Genomic DNA, 26,289 nt, shown 5'->3' with positions numbered 1-26,289 from the left:
GGGGATGTAGCTCAGTGGAAGAGCGCCTGCTTTGCATGCAGGAGGTCCTGGGTTCAGTCCCCAGCATCTCCAGCAAGGACTTTTGTGCCTCGCTGTGTTGTCTTCCCAGCAGATATAAGGGTGGTGGAAGTCCCCTGGGTGAGCCTGGGTCTGTGATCCGGAGTTGGCTTCCTGCTGTCCATGAAAAGCCTCATCAACTTCTTCTTCCTGATCTGGTGGCTTGTTGTAAACACCTACAGCAGTGTCTGCCGTGTTAGCCTGCCTAGTCATCCTCACCCATAAGCTCTGGACTCACTGTTCATCCACCCCTAGCCTTCCATGATGGAATGAGTGGTTGGGGAGATAGCGGGAGAGCAGTGGAGGTTGTCTCCCTTGACTTCAGTAAGCTTTTAAACACTGTCTCCCATAGCATCCTCATAGGCAAGAAGTGTGGGCTAGATGAGCGGCCAGTGAGGTGGCTTGAGAAGTGGCTGAAAGGCAGAGCTCAGAGGGTTGTCATCAGCAGTGCAGAGTCTAGCTGGAGGCCAGTGATGTCCCCCAGGGCTCCGTACTGGGGCCAGTCTTCTTCAACTTAGTCGCCAGTGACGTTGACGAAGGTACAAAGTGCCTCCTCAGCAAGTGTGCCAACAGTAATAAACTGGGAGGAGCAGCTGATACATCGGAAGACTGTGCAGCCATTTGAGAGACCTGGAGAGGCTGGAGAGGTGAGAGGAGTGGAACCTCATGAAGTTCAACAAGGGCAAGCGCACGGTCCTGCACGTGGGGAGGTATAACGCCATACACCAGTGCAGGCTGGGGGCTGAGCTGCTGGAGGGCAGCTCTGCGGAGAAGGACGTGGGAGTGCTGGTGGACACTAAGTTGACCATGAGCCAGCAATGTGCTCTTGTGGCCAAGAAGGGCAGTGGCAGCCTGTAGAAGGGACGATTGAGAGGGGATCTTATCAACGTGTACAAGTACCAGAAGGGAGGGTGTCAAGAGGATGAGGGTCACACTCTTTTCAGTGGTGCCAAGCAGCAGGACAAGAGGCGGTGCGCACCAGCTGAAACACAGGAAGTTCCACCTGTATGTGAGGGAAAACTTCTTTTTTTGAGTAACGAGCACTGGAAGAAGCTGCCCAGAGAGGTTGTGGAGTCTCCCCCAACTTTCTCTGAATCTGCAATTTTCTGATTGCCTCAGTGCCCCCCACCCCCTAAGTCTGGCCCTGGACAACCTGCCAGAACCATAAGTTCTGGTAGGACAGATGTAATGATGGAGTGGGGCAGTCACAGATGCCTGCGACCCTCTTTGGGTCCCTGGCCAGTGCAGTACCAGCAGGGTTTGGTCCAGGTCTTTGCGGCCCCTTCTCATCTCAGTCCACCCCTCCTGGCCCTTTCTCTTCCTGGCTTTCATTTTGCAAGATCAATAGATGTTTTAGGAGGACCCAGAGAGTGGTGAGCAAGTGGGGCAGATTGGCACTGTACTAGAGGAGGTCCTGGTGCAGAGGGGACAGGGAGGAGCCACCCAAGCTGTGGTCCTGGCTGTGGTCAGTGACAGCTGGGAGGGCTGTGGGTGCTCCTGGGTGCCAGGTGCTCTGCGGCACAGCGCAGGGCTGCGACGGAAACCTTTTGAAGCAAAGGAGGACTCCAAAGCAAACACCCCGAGTGCCCCATTCAGCCCCATCCTGCTGTGTGCAGGAGGAGGAGGAAGAGGAGAGGAGCTGCTTCCTCATCACCTGCCGCTGCAGGGGTGACCCAGAGCACACAGGACCAGGATGGAGCTCTGGGACGCTGGCCATGGGAAACGGCGTGGACAGGGGGTGCCAGCACTCCCCAGCTGGGGTAAGGCCTTCCAGAGATCCTCCTCGGGTCTAGCAGGGATCCTCCCCAGGTCTGGCAGGGTATCGCCTGGAGGCAGTGCCCACCTCAGCCCCTGTAGGGAATGGGGCCTGTTTGGGGAGGGGGTGCTCTTGGAGGACGCTCGCACTGCTCATCCTCCGGCTGAGGCAGGTACGGAGCAGCTGAGAGCTGCCCCCAGAGCATGACGGGTCTTTCCCTTCTCTTCCAGAGCAGCTTGCTGTCTGGGAAGGGGTGTCTGACTACACTGTGCGGCAGATGATGCGGAACCAGGTGGGTGTGCCTTGCGGGGCCTGCCCCGGGAAGCCTTCTCCTGGAGCTTGTGTGTCTGTGGGATGACTTCTCTGCTTTGACTGGTAGAGTTGAGAGGGTGAAGAGGAGGGGGATGAAAGCATCTGGAAAGGTCTTCCAAAGAAGGGCCCCAAGGTTTCTCCAAAGCTTTGTCCAGCACTTTGTCTGTCCCCTTTGTACAGCAGGATGGAGCAGGGCACCGAGCACCATCCCCACGCCCTGACAAGTGCCCGGCCTGTCCAGCTGCCAGTCTCATCGTTCTTCTGTTCCTTCCTGTTTGCAGGGAGTCCGAGTTATTCGCCTTGGCACATTTGACGTAGTAACCGAACAAGTCGGTGGTGGGAAGCGTGCTCTTCTCACTGTTCGCAGGCCCGTGTTCCATCTGTCGCGGAGTATTGCAGAGCTTCCCGGCCTCGCCTATGACATGGCCTATGCTCCTGGTAAGAGGAGAGGCTGAACCGCTTGCTTCCCCTGGGGACATCCTTGGGGTGTGCCTAACTGCTGGGCAGCAGTGACTGTTAGGAAGCTAGAATTCCTTCAGCAGCTGTGGAGAACAGCTTCAGGGGGTTTTAAAGCACCAGGACAACATCATGCACATTACAATCACACTCCCTCTCTCCCAGACTTGCTTTCACAGCTGCCACAGGCCAGATGTCTTGGGGCTGCTGCTTCTCTGCTAGTGACTATGTTCCTCTTCTGCTGCTTCCCAGGTCATAAGCTCTCCGAGCCCCTCAAGTACGCTCACATAGCCTCGGCCCTCTCTGTTCCTCGGAAGACAGTGGAGGCGTGCATAGAAGAGACCATGCGGCTTTTCTCCCGCTGCCTGCAGAGCGGGAAGAACGTGGCCCTTGTGCTGAAGGGCCTTGGCACGCTTGTAATTCAAGGAGCAGCTGTGAAAATGAGGTTTTGCAGAGACTTTCTGAAGAGGCTCAATGGGACAGAGCAGCTGCTGGAAGCTCTTCTCGCGGTGAGTTCCCCATTCCTCCAGCACTACCTGTCGTCCTCTGGAAAGCACCAGTGAATGCAATGCTGTCAGCCTGCTGTGACCTGTCCAGGTGCATGGAGAGTCCCAGCTGAGAGTAATGCCAGCTCCCGGGACAGCTGGTCCTGAGCGTCCAGAGGACTTGGCAACAAGGACGGCCCTGGGAATAGCTGTGCTGGCTCTGCCCCAAAAAATCATCCAGGCCCAGAGCTCATTTTCATGTGCTCGAGGGAAAAGTCCCAGAAAAGGGCCGGTCCTGTGTGCTTTTTTCCAGGAGACTTCCCTCCTGACAGAAAGCCATGGTTTACTGCTGCTTTGTGTCAGGACCACTTCTGGACCCATGTCTCCCTGGACTGTGTCTGGGACAGTAAGGCAGCGAGTTCAGCACTTTCCCCTGATGCTGGGTGACACTATTTCTGCGTGTCCCTTTGGGAGCTCGGCCTGATGCCTCCATGGGACATTTTTGCCCTAGGGTGGAATGAGGGCAAGGGAGTGATCCCTCCTCCCCTTGCCTGGGCCAGCGGGCATGTGAAGCAGCTCCGTGAAACCTCTGCTGACCTCAGTGCTCTCCCTTTGCAGCTGGAGGGCCTGAGTGTCTTTCATCTCTCCCATGGGGCAGCTGCTCAGAATATTGGATCCCCCTGGCCCTCTTGTTCTTTGGCATTTCTACCTCTGTCTCTGAGTAGGTTTGTTTTTGCAGGAATCATTGCTCGCCCCACTCTCTGGACACGAAGCAGAGGCTTAGGCAGACCAAGGCCCCTGTGCGACCAGAGCCCTCTTGCTGCTCTTGCTGTGCTGGTCTAGTTGTGCTGAGCAGCTCTTGCCAGGGCCCTGGAGTCTCGCCACCATGAAGGGCGTCTTTCTGTCCAAATGTGAGCATTTGCACGCTGCTAGTGATGGCTGCAGCATGTCGCAGAGAGAGTCGTTGGAGCCCAGTGGCCTTGGCCAGGTCTCTAGTGCAGCCCCGTCCTTCAGCGTGGTCCTTCAGGTGCAGCAGGAAGGCTGAGATGTGAAAGGAGGCTGAGCTGAGCCTCCTCTCATGGGTTAAGGCAGAGATGCAAGCCGGCTGCAGGCCAGACCTCTGCACTAGGCAGGACCTGGTCTCCTGACTGCATCTCTCGATTCTCAGCCTTGCAAAAAGCCTGGCAGTCTTCTCACCCTTTCTCCTCCATTTCCTGTAAGCTGCTCTGCTGCACAACTGAGGGGCCACGGAGAGGCGCAGAGAAATTCCGCGTTTCAGAGGCAGCTGCTTCTCTGAGCAGTGGGAAAGTGTGCTGCCCTTGTGCGCCCTGAGACAACTGTCTTGGCATCATCTCTCGTGTGTCTCTCCCCTTTGCAGATGCCAGAGATGAGGGATTCAGTCCTCTCAGGCTCCGAAACTGCTGCTTTGCAGACCCGTTCTGGTCGTGTTGTCGTCCTTCCTGAGTGAGTACGTTTGCTTCTTAGCCCCGGCTGGCCAAGCCAGCAGCTTCCCACGACTTGTTTGGTAGCCCTGTGTTGCCAGTGCTTGTGAAGGTTGTTCAGGAAGTCATTGGAGAGGAAGTCTTTCCAATGTGGATCAAAGTGCAGGTTCCTGCTGGTCACTGGCTCAGGATGTTTTCATGTCTTCTGTGAGACATGCATGAATCAAATGTGTGCTGAACATGTTGTCTTGGGTCAAATGTCTTCTGTGGGAGGGCATGTCTAGTCTAAGGTGAAGCCTGTGCGCAGTGGAGTTGTGGAGAGCTTTGTGCTGGCTCCCATCCTGCTCAGTGTTTTGTCCCATTAGTTGTCTGGGAGATGGTGTTGCCTTTCTACAGCTGTATGGAGATGAGTTTTGGAGGGCCTGCAAGTGATGTGGTGGGAGAGAGGGGAATTGGAACTCGTGCTGGTCATTTGAGCTTTCTCACAGGAAGGCTAGGGATGCTCTGGAAGAAGCGGATGAGGGAGCTTCTGCCCCTCCAGGTGCTGGAGGTCTTCACAAAGTCCCTCAGCTTGCTGATACATTCCTCCAGCATCTGGCATGTTCTGCTTATTGTGCTTTGGACAAAGAGGGGCTTCTTGGTAGCTCCCTAATGCCCCTCTGTCCCCATTATGGACACAAGGTGCAAAGGAAGTGTGGTGCCCTCCCTTTAGACTGGCAGCTTTTTCCTCTTTCCAGGTACAATGCTGACAGTCCATCTAGAAAGCCCCCTGTGGCACCTGCAAAGCCCCCGCAGGAAGAGGAGAAGGCAAAAGAGGACACCAGGGCCAAGAAAGGTAATGGGAATGCTGGGTCCTGGCAGGGGTTTGTGCCTTCTGCTTCCGTCCTCTTTGGCCAGGCAGTGGAGGCAAGGCGACAGTGCCATGGCTCAGGTAGCATCAGGCACTGGAGGTGACGCTGCGTTCCCAGTACGGGACATCTGGAGTGATTCCTGAGGGAACACGACCTTCCGGCAGCCCAACACTCCCAGCTGCAGCTGATGCCTCCCAGATAAACTTTCCCCCATTGCCACGGCACTCAGTGCTCTGGGGTGCACTGCAAAGTGCTCTTGCGCTGGACATGTTGGTGCAGAAGGGAGGCAAACGTGAGCACTGTCCTTGTGCAATGTGAATCCTAAATTGTGCAGGGAGCTGCAGGTCACAGAGAGGCTGAGCTATTTCATGGGACCAGTGAGTTGTCATTGAATGAGAAAAGCCCCCGAGAGTAGATGGGGAAAAATGACAAGGCAGAGAGAAGGCAGTGTGCGGAAGGGCCAAAGACCACGCAGGAAAGAAGGCCTAGAAGGAGTCACCTTGAGGCCTCACACTGTTATCACAGGCTGGAGCACATCTGAAGAGCCTTCCCATTCCAAAGGCCTCCTCAATGCTGTCCTGAAGTGTTTTCTTCTCTCCTGCTTACAGGAAATCTTCCCGCCAAGCACCTCCCCCTCAGAGCGAGGCATCCTCCAGCCAAAATAACAGCTCCCACGAAGCAGAAGGGGAAAGGGAAGAAAGCAGAGGACAAAGCACCTGCTGGCAGGTGAGAGCCGTGGAGGAGTGGGTGAGGGTGAGCCTGTAGCGTAGTGCGTGTCTGGGGGAGATGTTTCCTCTGCACACAAGGTTCACAGCAGCTCTGAATGTCCTTTATCACATGCCCCGGGGACTCCTGAGCCCTTGATGGCGAGAATGCCTTGACAGCCCTGACCACTTTCTCCTTCTCTGACCCTGCGTCTCCAGGAACAATCTGTTCTCCATGCCTAAGCACAGGGCACTGGGGACCACCAGGCCATTTGTAATACATTTGGCAGGATGGGGTAAGGGTGTCTCTTGGAGCCTGTCTTGGTAGAGGAGGCTGCTCCTCTCCGGGCTGCATCCAGAGCGAGCCCGTGTCTGGGCACGCTGAGCGTTCCTGAGGGCACATCCTGCAGCCCCGGGCGTTTCAGCTGGGGGTGGTCTCTGTCCCTGTGGGTGTGAACACAGTCAGCGGAACCCATCTCCTTCTCTGGCAGAAGGGCCTTGTGCCGCAGAGGCAGGTGCCCAGCCGGTGAGTGCAGGACGGAGACCCAAGTGCCCCTGTGCTCCCAGCACCTGCCCACAAGGTGTCTTTTCAGGGGGCTCCCGGCCATCGCAGGCAGCTGCTCCAGGAAGGTGGTGCAAGGCAGGACAAAGGGCAGTGCTGAAGCCATGCCCCCACCGGAGAAACTGGTGAAGAAAATCCAGAGGTGGCCAGGACAGGTGCGTGCTACAGCCTGAGGTCCTGCTAGGGCCACGGGGACGTGTGGAAAAGCGCAGTCCTATGGGCAGTGGGTAGGAGAGATCCCTGCCTGCGTGTTCACTTGGCCAGTGACCAACGACGTCTGGGCCTTGCTTGAAAAGCTGCAGGTCACCCGCTAGTTCTGGAGGGCATTTGTCCCTCCGGCATTCTCAGGAAGCACCTCAGAAGCCCCTCTTTGGCCCTGTTTCCCGTGGGAAGGTACCTGCTGGGCCTTTCAGGGAGAGGGCATGGGCAATTTCCCTTTAGTTCTGTGATTATTGAGCTCATTGGTGAGATCCAAACTGGGATTTTGAGACCTGCCCCTATGAGCTTCGGGGCGTAAGAGCGCTGCCGGGAAGGCTCAAGCCAAGCGGCAGGAGAGAGGATGAGAAATGCCCTTTGCGCCCTGGGAAAGCACAGATGCCAGCAGTCCTCTTTGCCGTTTCTTTTCTGTGGCCCTCCAGGTGGAATATCACTTCCGGGTAATGGGCGAGGGCGTTCTTGTCTTTCCTCCCATCTGAAGCCCTGTGAAGATTTCCCCTTCTGGAGTCCTTGGCTGGAGACCCAAGCAGGCAACAGAAGAGAGAAGAGTGCTTTGGGAGAACTCCCCTGGAGAAAGGCCAGCATTTCCTCCAGAGCTTTTTTCCAGAAGCATCTGTAAGAGGCAAGGACCATCAGGAAGGGGGCTTCTGCTTTCATTGACCTCTCCAAATTTCCTTTTTATGGTGGGAGTGTATTTATTTCGTAATAAAACTTTTCCTGAACATTGCACAGAGACTTGACCTCTGTGTTCTTTGTCCCCTCACGACCAGCTCACGGCACCAATGCCTCCATCCATCCTCCCCACTTCCCTCACCCAAACCTACTCCCCCATCTGGCTGTCCAGCCCTGCCCAGCCCAGCTCCAGCCCCACATCCCTGCACAGAGGGAGAAGCCCTGCTCCTGCCGCCCCACAGCAGCTCTTGCTGCTGCTGAACCCTGCTCTCCCAGCTGGAGCTCAGCTGTGTCTCCAACCCACTGCGTCCCGCTGCGTCTCCAGTCTCAGCCTCTCTCCAGCCAACAACTCAGGCCAAGGATCAAGCACAGGCTGGGTGGTGAGCGCTGTCCTCTCCACCCACGTTGTGCTCGGGGCAGATGAAGCACTGTCCCGGCTACAGGGGTCTCTGGCAGAGCCGCATGCACAGCAAGCAGAGCTCTGAAGTGCTCCCACATCCCTGCACGGTCACAGCAGCAGGGACTCAGCTGGCCCCTTTGGCTGCCCCATGGCACTGCTCCCTCCCTTCTCCCCATTCAGGAAGTAGAGGTACAGACATGACCACTCAGCACGGGCACACGCTGGTCCCTCTCCTGTTCTTCCTACCAGGGATGGGCATGGCACAGCTCAGCTCAGCTCAGCTTCAGCAGCACACACATGCATCCTCCGTGCTGCTCTCCTGGTCCCCTGCCCATCCCATTTGGTCCAGAGGGACATCCCCCAGGAGCGTGCATGTGCTAGCCTCCAACAGATGCGCTGTCCCACAGAAACCTGGCCAGGGCTGGACCTCTGGAGAAGTGGGGAGGGGAATTTTGCCTTTTCCCTCTGGGTTTCCCACGTCAGTTCCTGGGAGTGGAAAAGAGCATTCCCTGCGAGCAGGGGAGGTGCAGGGAGTTTGCCGCTCATGAAGGAGCAGGGAGGTGTACGGAGGTTGCATCACATGAAGGGGCTGGTGAAGACGGGGCCATGAGATGCTCTCAGGTTCCATTTGTGTCTGCTGAGGATTGCCTTTCTGCTCTTCTTTGCGGAGGACAGAGGGCAGAATGGATAGCATTCACTAAACCCTGATTTACTCTCTTATAGCCCTAGCAAAGGGTGTGCCTTCTGCTTGGTGCTGATCCTAAACACTTCTGATTCCTCTCCCCATTCCCTCTCGGTGAGCCTCCCCACCCCCCACCCCCAGCAAGACCTACCTCTGCACACACACACAGGGGTGAAGGGGAAGGTCAGTGGCACCAGCCCAGCAGCCGTGACCCCCCTGCTCACAGCAGCCCTGCCTCGGGACACAGGTCCTTCCCTGGGCCCTGGGCCTTCCCCAGCCTCCGTCAGACCCCTGAGGTTCCCACCGCTTTGTCTGGGATCCTTCCTGGGGACTGTGAGCAAAAGCCAGGGTGCCGAGCAGCACAGTCCCCCAGGCACCCCACCACGGGGGCACCGTCCCTGGGTCGGCTCCAGCCAACAACCTTTCTGTTTACAGCCGAACGTGCTGCCGGTTGGCCCACAGAAACCCCCCACCTGGGGCTGTGCCGTGGGCTCCACTGTCAGCACTGTCCTGGTGCTGCAAGAATGGGAACATCCCTGAGCGCAACCCCGTACCCAGCCCCAGGCAGGGGAACGCTGCCCTTTGCCCATGGCCGGGTGCTGGTGGGCAGCATGGTGCAGGGGGAGGCCTGGAGCCTGGCTGAGGGGCTCTGGGCAGCTCCCTGCCCAGCACCAGCTCTGCCTGCTCCCCTGCTCCCTCCACCCCACACCCTGGGGGCAATCAGAGCTGTGGGCACATCCCCCTGGGGAGGGCATTTCCCTCACACCACTCCCTCCTGCTGCTGCCCTCGTGGACACAGGTGACGCACACAGGAGTGCTGCCTGCGCTGGCAGAGGTGACTCAAGGAAGGGGCTTGCCCCTCTCCATCGAGCCTCCCCTGGCAGGGCCAGAGCCTGGCAGCAGCACCTGCAGCGACACTCTCCCCCTGACCCAATTAGCTGCAGAGATGCTGAAGGGGCAGCGCTCTGTGGGGTGGCCCTGTGCAGGAGCAGTCCCAGGGCAGAGGCAAGGCCAGCTTCCCCCACGGCCAGGCAGGAGGGTCTGAATGGAGTTTTCTGGGGAGGGTCTGAGGGCAGCAGGGCACAAGGGGGCTGTGCTTGTCAGGGACATGGCATGGGAGGAGAGGGCACCCCAGAGCACACCCCCCATCTACGTATGCCATGTGTAAGGGGATGTAGCTCAGTGGAAGAGCGCCTGCTTCGCATGCAGGAGGTCCTGGGTTCAATCCCCAGCATCTCCAGGAAGGACTTTTCTCCTCCATCTCCACCCCTTAGCTATGGTGCTAAGGGCTGCCTTGGCCAGGGCCCCTCTGCGGTTCTGTGGAGACTGATGCCATGCAGGGACGGGGCCTGGGTCTCTGAGCCATGTGTCGTTACAGCCTCTGGGCTTCCCCTGCTGCCACACAAGTCAGCTGGAAGAGACTTTTCCCAAGGGCTTGTTTTAGTTCGACCTGATGCCCATATGCAGATCTGCAAGGAGTGGTAAATACTGGAAAGCTAGGTAGAGAAGTGCTCCATTCTCAGCAGGTGGCTGGGTGCCTCCGCAGCCTTTCCTCCAACCATCTCGTGCCTGTTTTGCCCCTTTCTCCCTTTGCTGTTGGCCCTTTAGCAACCACAGGCTCTGCAGGTGGGCTTCTCCCTTGTGTTCTTGAGAGCAAGCTTTTGGCCAGGCAGGGAAGCAGCCATGGGATCAGGTAGGGACAGTTAGGATTTACAGTTGCATATCCATAATTAGTGATTGCAGTTAGTAAAGGCAGCAGTGGCATGGTATTTCTCTGGCTTTTATAACCATGGAGATGCCTGTCAGTTAGTTTTGTGCAAGGAACAGCAGAGTTTTGGTTAGGAAATGTGGGAGGGATCCTAAGCCATCGGGACAGATGCCACTTCCTCACTGGAGGAGCTGGCGGGGTGGATCTCAAATGTGGGCCAGAGAGCCCAGGAGGGGCAACTCTCCTGCCTTTGCCATGGCCAGACTGCTGGCGCTGGCTGGGGCTTCTCTGGGCCAGAGCAAGGGGGAGTGCAAGAGTAAGTTGTGCAAGCTGTCCCACTGTTGCCAAAGGGCTGGTAGAGATCTGTTGCTTTGCCAAAAAATTGATGGTCTCACGTGAAAACCCACCATTCTTGTCAGCTAGCTACTGCTGCTGTGAGGTGGTATTTAGAGGGAAAGTGGCACACAGAAGCATCTCTCTAGTCAGCCTTCTTCCTTAAGGCATTTGAGACTGCTCCACAGAAGAACACTCTGTGGATGAGATGAGGAGCAAGGTCACAATATCTTGGCAAAAGTCGTTGTCCTGCTGTAGCTCAGACATGGGCAGTGAGCCAGCACTTCATTGGGCTGTGAAAGCCCCATGCTTCATTCTCGAAAAGCAGTAGGTTTGAAAGCTGACCTAGGGTACATTGAAAGCTCCACAACACAACCACATGCTTTCACGTGCCTTAAAGAAATCTTCTGGTGAAGCGCCTGGACAACATAGCCTTTGGGAATGATGGGGGTCTACGCAAAGGCAAGAGCCTCTGCAGTGCTCACCTTTCGTGTTACAACTAACCCCAGGCTCAACCCCCGTTGGGCATTTTGGAATGGTCCGTCTAAGTCAGGAAGAAAAGCATGCACCTTCCTCTTTGCAGAGACAGCGTCGGTGGTGGGAGTTGAAAGAAAACTTGCCCAAGTAAAGAAGTAGCACCGAGTCAACTGGTGAACTGGTGTCACACTGGCTTTGTGCTCTCTTAGGGTGAGCCTAGAGCACTTTGTCCCCAGGTGCTCACTTTGGGTTGACAGTGTCCACTCTGTGGGGCCTGGGGGCACCCAGGAAAGCAGTCAAGGGCTCTGTTGAGCAGCAGAGCCCCAAGTGCATGCTCGTGGGGCAGACGGAGGGGTTTAGGGGACCTGAGCCCCGACAAGTGAACTGGTGCATGAGAAGGGTCTGTGGGGAGCAGGGGGCAGGCGGAGGCTGCCCAGGGATGGCAGAGCCCTTGGTGACTGTGCTCCTGTGACATCTCCCCGTGTCACAGTCAGGTGCTGGCACGGCCTCAGTCCCGCAGTGTGCAGGGGGACAGGACAGGGCAGCAGTGCGCAGGACTCGTGGAGGAGGACCCTGAGCGCAGCCCACGCCTTTCCCTGCAGCCCTCGGGCTGCCCCACGGGACCGAGGCGTTTTCCTGAGGCCTCCCCAGGTCCCACCCTGTGTAAGACATGAGGGGTGCCATTTGCCTGGGGTCCAGGGTGGCTGAGCGGGTGGGGGGAGGTGGTGATGCGGGGCTGGGACAATGGTGTCCACAGCCACCACTAGCCCTGCAGGGTCAAGGTGTCCCAGGAAGGGCTGGGACCCGCCACCAGAAGCACCGGGGAGACACCAGCATCACCTGCTCTGGCTCTGGGAGGGGCTGCCTGGGAGCAGCCTGGCCCCATGGTTGGGCCTGGCTTGGGCTCCATGGCCCAGCACAGCCAGGGGAAGGCAAGGACACTCCGGGATTGCTGGCATCACCCCCACTGGCTTTGCTTGTAAGAAGCACTCCTGGAAGCGGTGCCTTGGCAAAATGTGTTGGCATCTGCCCAGCGAAGCCCTTCATCTGGGAAAGGCACAGCCACGTGCCTGATTTCTGATGTTGGTCCTTTGCCCACTGCAGCCAGGTGATGCTGGTGTTTCTGGAGGGCCCCCAAGAGGCCTTTTCCAGGGCATTTGCTGCTTGCTGAAAAACTGTTGCCCCGTGTGCCTGCACAGCCTCCTTTAGGACCACTGTCTGCCCACTGTGGTGACACAGAGATGCGGCCAGGCCTGAGCGCAGGCTCCCCCTTCCCCAACGCTCAGCACCTCCTCTCCTTCCCACAGGATGGCTGAGAGACCCCCCAGCAACCCCAGGGTGGCCTGGGAGAAGGACAGGGAAGATGGAGCTCCCCAGGAGATCGGCTCCCAGACACAGCTCCCCGGCGTGTGCGTGCCTCAGCCTCTGCAGATGGGTGAGTGAGTGGCACCATGGAGCCGGGCAGGGATGGGGGCTGCAAGACCACCCCACTCTGCCGCACGCTCTCCCCTCCACGGCAGGCTGGGGGGGGGGTGTTCCCGGGGCCCTGGGGGCACCGCGGTGCCGGCATGCCTGGGCCTGCTGTGTGCTCGGGGGCCGGCCTGGCACAGCATCCTTCCAGGAAGGAGAGGAGCAGAGGGGACCCGGCTCCCGCTCTGCGGCACAGGCTGGGAGGGGCAGCGATGCTGCGGGGCAGGGACCTTGCCTGCCTGTCTCGCAGCGAGTTCCTGATCCCGGCACCCCTGGGCTGTTTCCCCAGGTCACTGTGCTCCAGAATCATGCACGAGCTGTCGGGCACCTCTCAGCCCCGACAAGCGCAGGGGAGCTGGAGTCCGTGCAGCAGGCAGCGTGGCTGCACAGAGGGCACAGCTCTGCCACCCACCTCTGCTGCCTCCTGCCAGCCCCCACAGCTCTGCCTGCTCTTTCTTTCTCAGGGCAAGGGGATTCTGCCACCAGCTGCTCCGACGTGCGGAGAGAGGAGCAGGAAGCCCTGGCGTGCATCCAGGCCTTTCTCACAGGCAGAGGAAGGGTAACTACAGACATTGCCACTCGGGCTGCACTCTGCTACCACTGGCCGAGCCTCCCGCCGTCTCATGCTCTCTGTTTTGTCTCTCTCCTCCCCGCTGTCAGGAAGAAGCTCAGCAGCTGAAGTTTGTGGCCTCTGTCTGCACCCTCAGCCGCTTGGCCAGGCCACAGAGCTGTGGCCGGGGCAGCCCTGATGACAGAACTGCCGAGGCTTGCAGCGTCACTGTGGCCACGTGGAGGGCAATGGTCTCCAAGCCCAGCACGTCGAAGAAGGTGCTGTGGGAGCTCCTCAAGATGCTGGTGGAGCGGCCACTGCGCAAACCGCTCACCAGCGTCAGGGACAGAACCCGCATCCTTCCCCTGGCCGTGAGTTACTGGATGAGACCTCCCTCACCCCCAGGGCTCTGCTCACCTGTCTGGGGCAAGCGGCAGAGCCCTCTGTGCCCTCTCCATCTGCCCATGATCCATGAGCGCCTCGTAGTACGTGCACACAGCACTCTGGGGCCACTGCCAGCAGGACAGGCTCTGGCAGTGCAACAGGGATGTCTCTGCAGCGAGAACCATTTCTGCGTGTTTTCTGTAGGCAACCAGGGCACTCTATGAGCTCCTCCAGCAGTGCAGCTGCTCGCAGGTGGTGAAGACATTTTTCTCCCACCTCTGCCTGGCGCTGCTCTTCCAAATTGGCTTCACAGCAGAGCTCACGCCGCAGGACATTGCGATCTTCCGGAGGGAATGCCACCGATGGGACCCATCCGCTCCCACCAGCCCTGTCAGGTGCTCCATCCCCGTCCCCTCGTCCCTCCCTTGGACCTGGAGCCAGGGCCAGGCTGCCGGTATGAGCCAGCCTTTGCTCTGCACACAGCTCAGCAGTGCAGACCATGGCAGCTTTGTTCTGCTGCGCTGGCTACGAACACCAAGCCCTGGTCCTCAGGACGAAGGGATGCTGGGACATGCTTCTCAGCCCTGACACTCTCCACTTGGGAGTCATTTTACTGGCCAGGTGAGAGTCCTCTTTGCCCAGCTCTACACAACACAGTCCCCTTCCTCTGAGGTGCCAGGGAGTCCCCAGGCGTGCCAGGACCGCCTGCTGGGGCAGCAGCTGGTGTTAGCAAGGGTGAGAGAGGGTGCCTGGTGGGACCAGTCACCTCCCGGGGACCTGGAGTCCCCTCCCTTAGCGACTGGGCTCAGGCCACGCAGAGTGCCATGGCTCTGTCTGTATGCAGCTCTACTGGAGAGGGTTAACCAGGAAAGGGGCAAGATGCACAGGGCCATGTGCACGGGAGGAGCCCATGGGGACAAGCCTCCCGCATGGGCAGGAAATGGGATGTGTGGACAGGCCCTGACTTGGTGGTGGGAAGGGTGTCTTTGTGCTCTGCCACCAAAGGGAGCCTGAGGATGCCACACTGGCTCTGCAGAGGTGGTGTGCGGTGGGGAGAGACGGCCACTGGGTGAGCAGCTGCCACTGGCTGCGCCAGTGGAATGCCACTGTGGCCTTGCCCTGCACGTCCTGGCCTGTGGGGCAGCAGCTAGACTTTAGCGGTGCAATCGCAGAAGAGGTCTGCGGGATCGGCTGCATACTGACAGAGCCTCCTTCCCCCTGCTAGAGAGATCAGGAAGATTCCAACGCTTGACCAGTGCTGGATCTTCAACCAGCTGGCAGTGCTGCTCCACAGGGAGGACCAGTTTCAGGAGATCCCGGCCATGGCCTTCTTCACTGAGGTAGACCTGACGATACGCAGTGCCTGTCCTGCGCTGGTGTTAGCCCCCCTGGCTGTGGTCCGTGGCTGCTGGGGGGTAACCCCTGTAACTCTCTGCGTTTTGTGCCTCCCTGGTGCCAGCTCTCGCTGTTCAATTGCTCCTCAAAGGCAGGAGCACAAGAGGCTGCAGAGGGTTCAGAGGGCGGAAGAGCAGGCGGGCAATCTGCATGGTGTACCCTGGGGCCCAGGGCTTGGGTTGAGGGGCCACGCAGGCTGCCTGTGGTCACAGCTACCCGCAGGACAGGCTTTGGAGGGCCATGGAGCACCCTGCTCAGGGCTGTCGGTGGGACCGAGCGTGGCCTCGTGCTGCAAGGGAGCGCTGTAGGCTCTGTCCCTCTCTCATGACGTGTGTTCCAGCTGCTGGTCTGCACTGACTTCGCCAAGGAGGGGGACCGTGTCCTCAACCTCTTGCAGAGGTATCTGCCACATCGCTCCCCAGTGATGCGTTGGCTGGTGCTCAGAGGCCTCATCACAGCGTCTGAGAAACCCACGATGGTGAGTAGGGGACATACACACACACTTGTGTGACAGCGTGGGGGTGGGCAGAAGGCAAGGAGTAAGGCAGTGTCTTGGACTTTGTGGGCAATGAGAGGTGTGCTAGCAGGTCCCAGCTCCTCCAGCTGCCTTCTTCCTCAGTCCGGCATGTTTCAGGCCAGGCCATTGGCTGTGCAGCACCAGGAGAAAGGCACCAGTGCCTGCCTGAAAGGGCTCCTGGTACAGGCACATCCCGGCTGCGTCAGAGAGAGTTTTTGCCAGGGCAGGCCATCGTTGCCCCACAAAAAGGGTGTTCTGTGCTTCTTGCAGGCAAGAAAAATGCACTCGCTGCTGCCAGGCTTCATGAAGTGCCTGCAGGATGCCGACAGGGACAGCAGGGTGAAAGTGCTGATGGTGCTGAGGAACATCTTCCGCTACATGGAGAGGCAGAGAGCCCACCCCAGTACCTTGCAGCTGATGGAGATGCTCCTGCCCCTCTTTGATGATGTAAGGCCGGCAGGAGAGCCCAGGGCTCTGCCGCACATTTGTACATGGCCACAGGTGTGATGTGTCCCTCTCCGCTGTGCCCACTGGTGGGGGAATGTGTACCTCCCGCCACGAGTCCTGGGAACTGTCAGCAAGTGCTGTGCTCAGGCCACTGTCCGCTGCACTCCCAGCCGCTCCGTACCGTGCTGAGCCCTTGCTGCTCTTGCTGCGGCTTAGGGCGGAGGTAAACCAAGAGCCAGGAGCAGAGCTGAGCCCAGGCACAGGCTGCCCCTGTCCATGCAGTTCTGCTGGGAGGACCTGAGCAAGCCCCAGGGCGGGAGAAAGAACGTCCCATGTGGAGGGAGAGGCACCGAGGGCCTGGGAGAGCGTGTGCTGCCTCTGCAGGACAGCCCTCTGCCCCAGCTTCCTCAGCAGCAGCCTGCTCAGCAGAGCCCCAGCTCTGCCCTTCTGCTGGGCTCGGGGACAGCTCCGCACAGAGAGGAGGAGGCGCCTTGCTGGGGCACCCCTGCTCATGGCCGGCTGCCACGACCATTGCCGAGGTCTCCTCTGCCCTCTTCTCTCTGTCCAGGAGGCCAGCCGGGTGCGAGAGCTCTCCATGCTCCTCTTCAAAGACATCATGGAGACTCTGGTGTGGAGTGACAAATGGAGGATGAAGAAGGATGTGCAGAGGAGCCTGCTGCCTCTCTTCTTTCATTTGAGTGATGAGGCACGGCGAGTGGCCCAGGTGGGACTTCTGACAGCAGCAGAAGTTGTGCATCAGTATGTGATTGGCAACCAGCACGCACATTGCTGCTGTTTGTGCTTGGTTAGGTCAATTGTGCCCGAGTCCCCAACAGGCCAGGAGCAGATCTATGGCTTCATGGCTGACTGTGAGTGAGGTCACCTCAGCCTCAGTAGCTGGCAGTTCAGCTCGATCCATATTGCTGATGGTTGTGTTTTTGAAGTCACTGGGCATCAGGATCTGCTAGGCCACCAGCAGCCATATTGCTCCCTTTTGTCCTGGACAGGTGACTTTTGCTTCAAGGAAGAGCATCAAGCACCTTTCTGCTTTTGTGCTTGTGAGGTCCCTTGTGCCTCTGTGCCTCATAGGCCAGCAGCAAGCACATGGCTTCAATGCAGGCTCTGAGGTCACTTCTGTTTCAGCATGTGAGAGGCCAGTGAGGGGCATGTGGCTTCTGTTCTTGCTTGTGCGGTCACGCTTGCCTTACTATCTGATAGGGCAGCAGATGGCATATGGCTTTGGTGAAGACTGTGAGGTCACCGCTTCCTGAGAACGGGATAGGCAAGCGGCAAGCAAACTCCTTTGAATGCACGTGAATACACGTTGTTAGGCTGCTTGTGCACCCGTAAATGGCAAGGACGAGGCAGACACGTCACCGCTGTTTGTGGTCATGAGGTCCCCGGTGCCTCAGTGCCTGACAGGGCAGTGCTAAGCCCCTGCCTGATGTTAGTGCTGGTGAGGTCACTTCTGCCTGAGCCCCTCCGAAGCCTGTGCCAGGCTCATGGCTGCCGTTCGTGGCTGTAAAGTCACTTGTGCGCCAGCGCCTGCTAGGCCAGTGCCAGGCCCATGGCTGCTGTTCGTGGTGGCAGAGTCACTTGTGCCGCAGTGCCTGATAGGGCAACGCTCGGACACTGGCTGCTATTTCTGGTTGTGAGGTTACTTCTGCCTGAGGCCCTGATAGGCCAGTGTCTGATAGGCCAGTGCTAGGCAAATGGCTGCTGCTGGGGTTGTGAGGTCACTTGTGCCTCAGTTTCTGATAGGCCACTGGTGGTCACACGGGTGCTGTTTGTGCTTGTGAGGTCACTTGTGCTTCCATGCCTCGTAGGACAGTGATTGTCATGTGGCTGCTGTTAGTGGCTGTAAGGTCACTCGTGCCTTAGTGCATGATAGGTCAGTGCCAGGTGAACAGCTGTTGTTTGTGCTTCTAAGGTCACTTCTGCCTGAGGACCTCATAGGCCAGTGCTAGGCCCATGGCTGGAATTTGTGGTGTGAGGTCATTGTGCCTAAGTGCCTGATAGGCAGTGTTAGGCCCCTGGATGTTATCTGTGGTTGTTCTTAGTGCCTGATACACCAATGGCAGGTTCAGAGCTGCATTTTCAGATGTGACGTACCTTATGCCTCAGTACCTACTAGGCTAGTGCTAGGCACGTGGCTGCTGTTTGTGATGGTGAGGTCACTTGTGCACCACTGCCTCATAGGCCACTGCTGGTCATGTGCTAGCTCTTTATAGTTGTGAAGTCACTTGTTCCTCAGTACCTAATAGACCAGTGCTGGTCACATGGCTACTGTTTGTGGTTATGATGTCAGTTCTGCCTGATGACCTGATGGGCCAGTTGTAGACCTATGTCTGCAGTTTGTGTTTATGAGGTCACTTGTGCACCAGTGCCCAATAAGACAGTGCCACGCACAGAGCTCTTGTTTCTGCTTGTGAGGTCACTTCTCCTGAGCCCTCATAGGCACATCCTGGTCACTGTGCTTGTGAGGTCAGTTCTGCCTCAGCATCTGATTTGCTGGTGCTGGGCCCATTGCTCCTCATGGTTCTTGGGAGGTCACTGGTGCCTCTGGCCTGATTGGCCAGTGGTGGTCATGTGCTTGCTGCTTGTGCTGTTAGATCGCTTCTGCCTGAGGCCCTGATTGGCCATACCGAGGCCCTTGGATGGTGTTTGCGGTGACAAGGTCACTTGTGCCTCGGTGCCTAATAGGCCAGTACTAGGCCCATGGTTGCTGCTTGTTGCTGTGAGATCATTTCTGCCTGAGGCCGTGATAAGGCCGTGCTGGTCATGGGGCTGGTGCTTGTGGCTGCGACATCGCTTCCACCAGAGGCCCATGGATACGTTTGTGTTTGTGAGGTCTCTTCTTCCTCAGTGCCTGATGGGCCATTGCTGGTCATGCGGGTGCTGTTTGTGGTTCTGAGGTCACTCTTGCCCCAATGACTGGTAGCCAGTACAGTGAGGTCCCTTGTGCCTTAGTGCGTGACAGGCCAGTGCCAGGCACACAGCTGCTGTTTGTGGTTCTCTGGCTGCTGTTTGTGGTTCTGAAGTCACCTCTGCCTGAGGCCCTGACAGGCCAGTGGTGGTCATGTGACTGCTGTTTGTGGCTGTGAGGTCACTTGAGCCTCAGTGCTGGGTAGGCTGGCCCTGGTCACATGACTCATATTTGTGGGTGGGAGGTCCCTTGTGCCTCAGTGCCTGATAGGTCAGTAGCAAGCACAGGTTTTCTATGCAGATGGGAGATTACTTCTGCCTCAATGCCTGATAGGCCATGAGCAGGCACATGACTTTTAAGCTGACCTGGAGATCACGTTTTCTCAGTAGCTGATACTCCAGGCACAGGAACATTGTGCGTGTTGTCTTTCTGAGCTCGGTTCTGTCTCAGGACATTGATAATATTTTCTGTTTTCTTGTTTTCAATTGTGGGCTGTGTCGATGAGCATCAGGTGTGAGGTTTTGGTGGTGATGCTCACCAGGGAGGTACTAAAACCAGGGCAGCATGAGTCAGGGGAGCTTTCTTAGGAAATGTAAAATGGGTTCACCACTAGTGGAAATTCTGGAAGACTGGTATAAAATAAACATACTTCAAATGTCAGTAAGGGTAGAGTAATCACCCTCCATCAGGAAGAATGGCCACTGCAGACTTGAGAAGGGGACAACCTCTGAGTATGGCCTCTGGGTGGTTCATTTGGAGGCTGGGAATTGGTCTACTAGTATATTTCGGATAACTGGGCATTTATGCATCCTGGAGGATTCAGAGATTGAAGTCAGGGAAGACGCAGGCCTGTGCAGCAAATGCTGCGAGACATGAGGAATAGCTCTGCTCCTGCTTCTCCTCCCTCTGAACCTGCTTCTGCTCAAGCTTCTAACCTATATTTGTCACTTCCCATGGCAAAATAGTATGCCACTTTGCAAGCGCCTATGACTGGAGCTGTGACTCCTAAGCCAGGTGCGGGCAGGCCAGTGACACCAGTCCAGCAGCCGCCCACACTGGTCCTTTGTGTCTATGTTTATTGGCCATGGGCTCTGGGAGATCTAATTCAAAGGGCCCAGCAAATGCCCCAGGTGCAGGAAGACCTACAGAAGGCAGCTTGACTGCTTTCTACAAGAGTAGAGGGACAGCTCACTTTTGGGGAGGGGTGGATGTTCAAGTCTTGTTACAAGAGATCTTTCAGCCAGAGGATAGGGAATGAACATTGGGAGAGGGATAAAGAATTGGCAGACTGAGATGGAAACCGTCAACCTTGACCAGGAGTAGATCCACATCGAGATTCTAATACTACAAATGATTGGGTAGCATGTGAAACTGAGTGTCAAAATCCAGTCTTAGCAGTAAGAACTGCAGGACTAATGGCCATTAACTCAGGAGAGGTACTTTCATTAGCAAAAGCGTGAGGAACACCCGAGCAATTTTTGGAGTAGCTTGCGTCAAACCCCATTAAGCTCTGGAGGAATGTCTGTGGGAAATATTAATGGAAGGCTGGCAGTGAGTGCATTTGTCCTGCCAGCAGCCCCAGGAATCCAGGAGTATTTTGGAAAGCATGTTCTATGGTGGCAGGGAAAGAATCTACAGAAGGTACAATCGTTAGCAACTTTCCTATACAGTGGAAGGTCAGAAAGAGAAGGGAAAACTACAGCAGGAGGAAGCGAGTATGTTGGTCACAGCATTAAGAGGAATTCCAAAGATGCAAGGAAGGGGAATAAATGTGAGAGGATGAGGCCCAAGAGGACGAGGGACCAGAGGAGCAGGAATGGGTTTAAAACAGAAACCTTTTCCTGGGAGGCTGAGCAGGGAATGGAGCCTGGGGTTGCTGATTTGATTCCAAATGGAATTACAGTATAATGGCCTTCCCTTGTAATACCCCTGCACTGCCTGTCAGGAAATCAGAATTGGACCCCCATGGGAACACTGGCATTCTGTTGGAATGATGCTGTGGAAACCCTCCAAGAGCCAACAAGACTCAAGGACAAGGGAGAGAGGATCTTGGGAAACAGTATTGCAAAAGACAACTGGCTCCAGCTGAATTACCATGAGGAAACCACAACACTTTGAAGAACGTGAGGAACAGAGAGGACAAAAACAGCAGAATAACCCAGAGGAACCTAAAAGTTCATTAGGGCTTATTAACCTAGTAAAGTGCACTCCCCAAAATGAATAATGAGATGGTAATGACATGATAATGATGTTACCACCTTCTTCTCTGCTTCCTATGCTAATTAACATGGATGTTAAAGCACAAGCACAGAGCAAGAATGTGATGTGATAAAACTGTAACCAGCAGAAAAATCTGTATAAAGTACTCCCTGAAAAGTGTTTATAGATAAAGAATGAGAAAGGGAGAAGGTGTGCTAGCTTTGTGGATCTACCACCTAGCACCCATCCCTGTGCAGAAATGAAATAAACAAGTATCTCGATCCTGTGTGTCTGTTGGTTGCTTGCACATCTGGTAAAAGAACCCAGTTTGGAGACAACACTGGTACGGCCCAGCCATGCGATCATGCCTCTGGGTCCACATGCCCGTCTGTGCTCCTTTTCCCATGGAACAGTCTGGCTTGCTTGCATTGCCTATCTCCTCAAAATCTGCTGCATTTTCCCATGCAGTAGGTGTGCTCTGTCACTTTGTCTCTATGTACGATCTGGTCAATATAGTTTTCAGTTTAAAGCCTGTTTGCATGTGTTCATACATGTCTGTCTGCATGGATACATAGTTATTAGTTACATGGCAGCCTATTCCACCTGGCTCTGTATTCTCTTCCAAACTTCCTTTTCACCAGCACCTGGCAAGCCCAGAGGACAGCACCAGCTATCACTTAGGCTCCACATGGCCAGGTATGCTGGGAGGCTGCTGGAGACTCCCTGGGAGCTCCATTTACAACAGCCTTACAGATAGTCCAGCACATGCACCAGGTTTTTGGCTTCTGCATTCAGATGGGTGCGGACATATATTATTCAGTTTCATTTCATTTGCCCTTTCCAGGTTCCCTTTCACTTCTGTGCCCTTCAAGCACCCAAATGCTGTACTTTCCCCAACAAACTGGATACTAGTATTGCAAGAATGCCATACCTGAATCTCTGAAGAGCTGCTTCTGTAGAACTGAAAACATTTATGGCTGCTGAGTCAAGACACTCACCTGGAGGCAGCCTTCCCCCACCTCCTGCACACACCGACTTAGTAGACAGATGTATGGCTTTGCCTAGAGGATTAATCCAGTGATTTATTTATAGCCCGAGTCTGGTGCATGCCAGGTTTGGCAGGTAAAAGGAATACAAGATCCGTTCACTAAAAGTATACCTTCTTACAGGGTGCCATTGCAATATATCCTTGTTAGAGTGTTCATCGTAGATAGTGATGTAGCATTTCAATGCCTTCTCTCAAAGGACAGCTCTTTCTTCATACGGGCCAAAGCTTGTCCAGTTGGCAGCTACATTCCATCTTGTGTCTCAGTAACTCTGAGAAGACAACTCCACCAATTTCCATCGGCAGGCTTCAGGAGGAGTACAGCCTTCACCTCCTCAACTTCTGAGAGCTGTCATTAAAGGAAGGAGGTTAAACCTGGAAACAGTTTACTCTCCAGCTGATGGGGTTTCCTGGAAGATGGAAATCCAGAACTCAGCTAGATGTGTTTATCCCCAAATGCCATGACTTAGAGAATATTGGAAAATTTATCCTTAAGAAACTACTGAAATTATGGCTTGTCAACAGTTTCAGGCATCAAGGCAGGTCCCTCTTCTGACAGAAGGCTCCCGTAGTCGAGGGCTAAGCCCCCAGGTCAGGGGTCAGTGCAGGCCCTGGGAACAGCCCTCCATTTCCTCCGGATGAGAGATGTCATCTCACTCGCTGATGGAATAGTCCAGTAGCCAGGCTGTTAGCTTTCCACGTCCCCTTTCCCAAGAAGATGAGACAGAAATGGATTTAGGATAGAATTGTTACTATAGGCCTCATCAAAGAGTTCGACCAAGCCCTTCAGTTCAAGTAAGGGCACCTCAAACATGGAGGTCTTTGAGCCCCAGCTGGAAGGTATTCTTGCCGTTCCTCCAGACTTCATCACGAAACGTTGACTAATGCTGACCCACTACCAAAAGGGGAAAGGGGGCAAATAGGAGGGCAAAAATCTAAGGGCAACAGACTCGGGGCCAAAACATCCAGGAGGGCCAAAAAATCCAGAGGGGAAACGTAAATAATGACAGAAGAATGGGAAAAAAACATGCAGAGCTGGAAAATAAATGAGACAAAACGGGAAAATGGTAAAACAGGAAAAATGAGAAAACCAGAGAATCAAAAGAAACGGGCAAACATAGGACAAATGGGGGCAATGGGGACAAACAGTAAAAAAGGGAAGAAACAAAGAGACCGAGAAAAACAGGGAAATGAAGAGAAAATGGGGACAGGGGGTGTAAATCAGGAAAACATCAAGGGAAAAAGAAAATTAAAAAGAACACCCCCCCAAAACCCTAAAAATGAAAAAAATAACCCCAGCACTCTCCCAAAAAGCTCCGAAAAAAAACCCTGAGAAGAAAACTGAGAAAAAAAAAAAAAAGAGAGAGAAAAGAACAGAACAGAAGACTCGAAGAACAGAGAACAAAGGTAGAAAATGAGCAGGGAGAAACACTGGAGAGGGGAAGAGAAGAAGAGTAAAGCAGAAAATAGAAATAAATAAAAGAGGGGAAATCCATAGAAAAGAGGAATTCCCCCCCCCTCCCCAAAAAAGGGGGGGAAATGGGACAAATGGGGTTAAAGCAAGGAAATAAGGGGGGGGGACATAGAGAAAACATCAATAAAATATCAAATAAAGAAGAAAAATGTAAGAAAAGCAAAAAAAAAAAAAACCCACAAGATGTGAGAGAAAAGAAAATACACATGATTAAAAAAATTAAATTAAGATTAAAAAAAAAGGGGGGCAGGGAATGAGCAAGGGAAAAAAGCAGTGTGGGGGAGGGCAGGAAGCACCGCGAGGGAGGGTGGAAAAAAAAGGAAAAAGGACATTTGGGAAAAATGGAGAAAAAGCAAGACATTGACAGATATTACTCAAGTATATGAATCTCTCTTTGCTTTTTTATCTTAGAGTTCACACAATAACACAATGGCAGAGCTTCAAAGGGACCTCTGAGATCAGCTAGTCCAACCCCGGCTCAAGCAGGGGCACTTAGCACATGTTGCCCAGGAACCCGTCCAGATGGCTCTGAGTATCCCCAAGGAAGGAGACTCCACAACCTCTCGGGGAAACCTGTTCCACTGCTCAGTCACCCTCACAGCAAAGAGGGTTTCCCTTTTGTTCAGGTGGAACGTCCTGTATTTTATTTTGTGCCCGTTGCCTCTTGGCCTATCGCTGGGCACCACCGAAAAGAGCCTGGCCCCACCCTCTCTACAACCTCCCTTCAGATACTTACACACATTGAGAAGATCCCCCACCAGCCTCCTCTTCTCCACGCTGAAGAGTGCCAGCCTGCTCAGCCTTACCCTACATGAGACATGCTCCAGACCCTTCAGCATCTTAGAAGGCTTTGGCTACACTTGCTCCAGTAGCTCTCTGTCTCTCTTGGACCGGGCAGCCCACAACTGCACACACTACTCCAGATGTGGCCTCGAACAACAGGGCAGCAGGATCTGCACGGAGCACCCAGGAGGGGAGAACAGCAATATCATTCTGGCATGCAGGAGTAACCACAAGAATTTCTGCTCTAAACCCGAGTTCGGGTAATGTGGAAGTTGCCGCAAATTCTTATCTGCATACACAACTGAGTGCCTCAGCCAATTACACATTAATGAGCCACAATTAAAACCATGAAGAAAAGAGTATTTTCCCAGCAGGTATGGAAGGATTCCTACTGGCTCCTACTGGCACTTGAGGGGCACTGTAGGAAGTTCTGTGGGTAATTCTGTAGTCTTATTTAAAAAAAAGGGAAATGAGATTCCAACAAAAAGCAACAAAGGCAGGCTATGAAGATGCTCCAGAAAGGAAGTACCAATCATTCCAAAGGGCACTAGGGGAATTTAATTGGACATAGCCAAACTAAGACAGAGGAAACAGGACTGTTACTATCAAAGTCGCTCTAGGGACACAGAACCAGTTACCCTCACAAGCAAGGCTGCCACAAGGACAAATACCCATCAAGTGGCCATCAGGAAATGCCCTTTGGACTTGAGAAGGCCTCAGATCCTTGAAAAGGAAATTCTAGAATTCCGTCAAGGAAATATTTCACAAGGGAACTTAAGTGCATTTATAAAATCAGTGCTGGCATACATTTGCCTGGAACAGGTGACTAAACTACAGGAGCCAGGAGATTCTTTCGGAGGGCATGAGGTGTCAAGGAAAAACAGGCCAATAGGAACCCAAACCTGAGGCACAAGGACAGGCACGGGAAGCAAAGCAGTGCCCTCTTAGCCTGTAGGCTCACCCCACTGCCCAAGCACACATCCTTCTTTTGTGCAGGAAGAATGAGACAACTTAGCACCTGAGGAGCAAATCAGAGCAGACTAAAAGCGGCTTGTGCTTCTGTGATGGAAGGCATCAGGCAATCTTCTTGCCTCTTTCAACCCCAGCCATCATCTGGATAAGTTTCAGACTGAAAACCCAAGTCCCCAAATAGATGTTCCTAAACAGTGTCCATTCCAAAACTCCACAACAAGGCAATGCAGAGAATGCAGCACAAGGTGCATATACCAACTTCTCACTGTTATTTCACATGTTCTGAGGAAGGAGGTGGGGCCTCCCTGATTGGAGGATACTTCCAGTATGGTCATACTTATCAACTTGTAAGTTACAACAAGACAGGAAAAATAAAAGTTCTCTCAGGCTGTGACACTCTTTGGAAGAAGCCATTGCCATGAAACTAGCACTAGTATTTCTCATAGCAAAATCCATTACTCACACATGTCATTACTCTTCATGTCATGTGCTGGTCTGGAGTTTGAACTTAGAGAGGTTCCTAAAAGCTCAGGGGGGAGGGGGAAAAAAATAACGGAGAGAGCAAGGGAGAGAAGCAGCAAATGTTCCCTTTTGACAGATAATTAGAAACAAGCGTTTGAGAATTTGCAATTACACACTACACTTAGGTTCCTTCTTCCCTCCTGCTAATGCAGTGAAAAAGTCAACAAAGAATTTGAAAAGAAAACTCACGTACAGCAACAACGCGTATGAGAATACCACTGCACTGCAGCAAGTGTCACCTCATCCTTCAATTAGCAAAGGCTCCTTGGCGTGTGGACGTCCTCAGGGGTGGCAGTGAGGTTCAAAGCACTGCTCATGATCTCCTCTGGCCTGCCTTCCTCCAGTGCAGCACTGAACCCTCTCACCATGGCCTGAGGAGGAAAAAAAGAGTTATAGCGGAAAGGATTTACAAGGGAGGGTACTGAGCACACGAACCTGGGTGCAGCAGTCAGCTGAAACAAGGCCCACTAAAAAGCCTGTCAGGTTAAAGAC

General features: G+C 54.7%; 2 non-coding genes across 2 annotated transcripts; both read left to right on the top strand.

Moving 5' to 3' along the window:
• On the top strand, positions 1-72 carry TRNAA-UGC (transfer RNA alanine (anticodon UGC)). The gene has a single exon. It is a non-coding gene; the product is annotated as a tRNA-Ala (tRNA).
• A 9,691-nt stretch (positions 73-9,763) lies between these two features.
• TRNAA-CGC (transfer RNA alanine (anticodon CGC)) lies at positions 9,764-9,835 on the top strand. Its single transcript has one exon. It is a non-coding gene; the product is annotated as a tRNA-Ala (tRNA).
• Positions 9,836-26,289: the final 16,454 nt, after the last annotated feature.

This window comes from Rhea pennata, unplaced genomic scaffold (assembly GCF_028389875.1).
Source record: "Rhea pennata isolate bPtePen1 unplaced genomic scaffold, bPtePen1.pri scaffold_26, whole genome shotgun sequence".
Taxonomy (NCBI): domain Eukaryota; kingdom Metazoa; phylum Chordata; class Aves; order Rheiformes; family Rheidae; genus Rhea; species Rhea pennata.
This window is presented reverse-complemented; position numbering and strand designations above follow the sequence as displayed.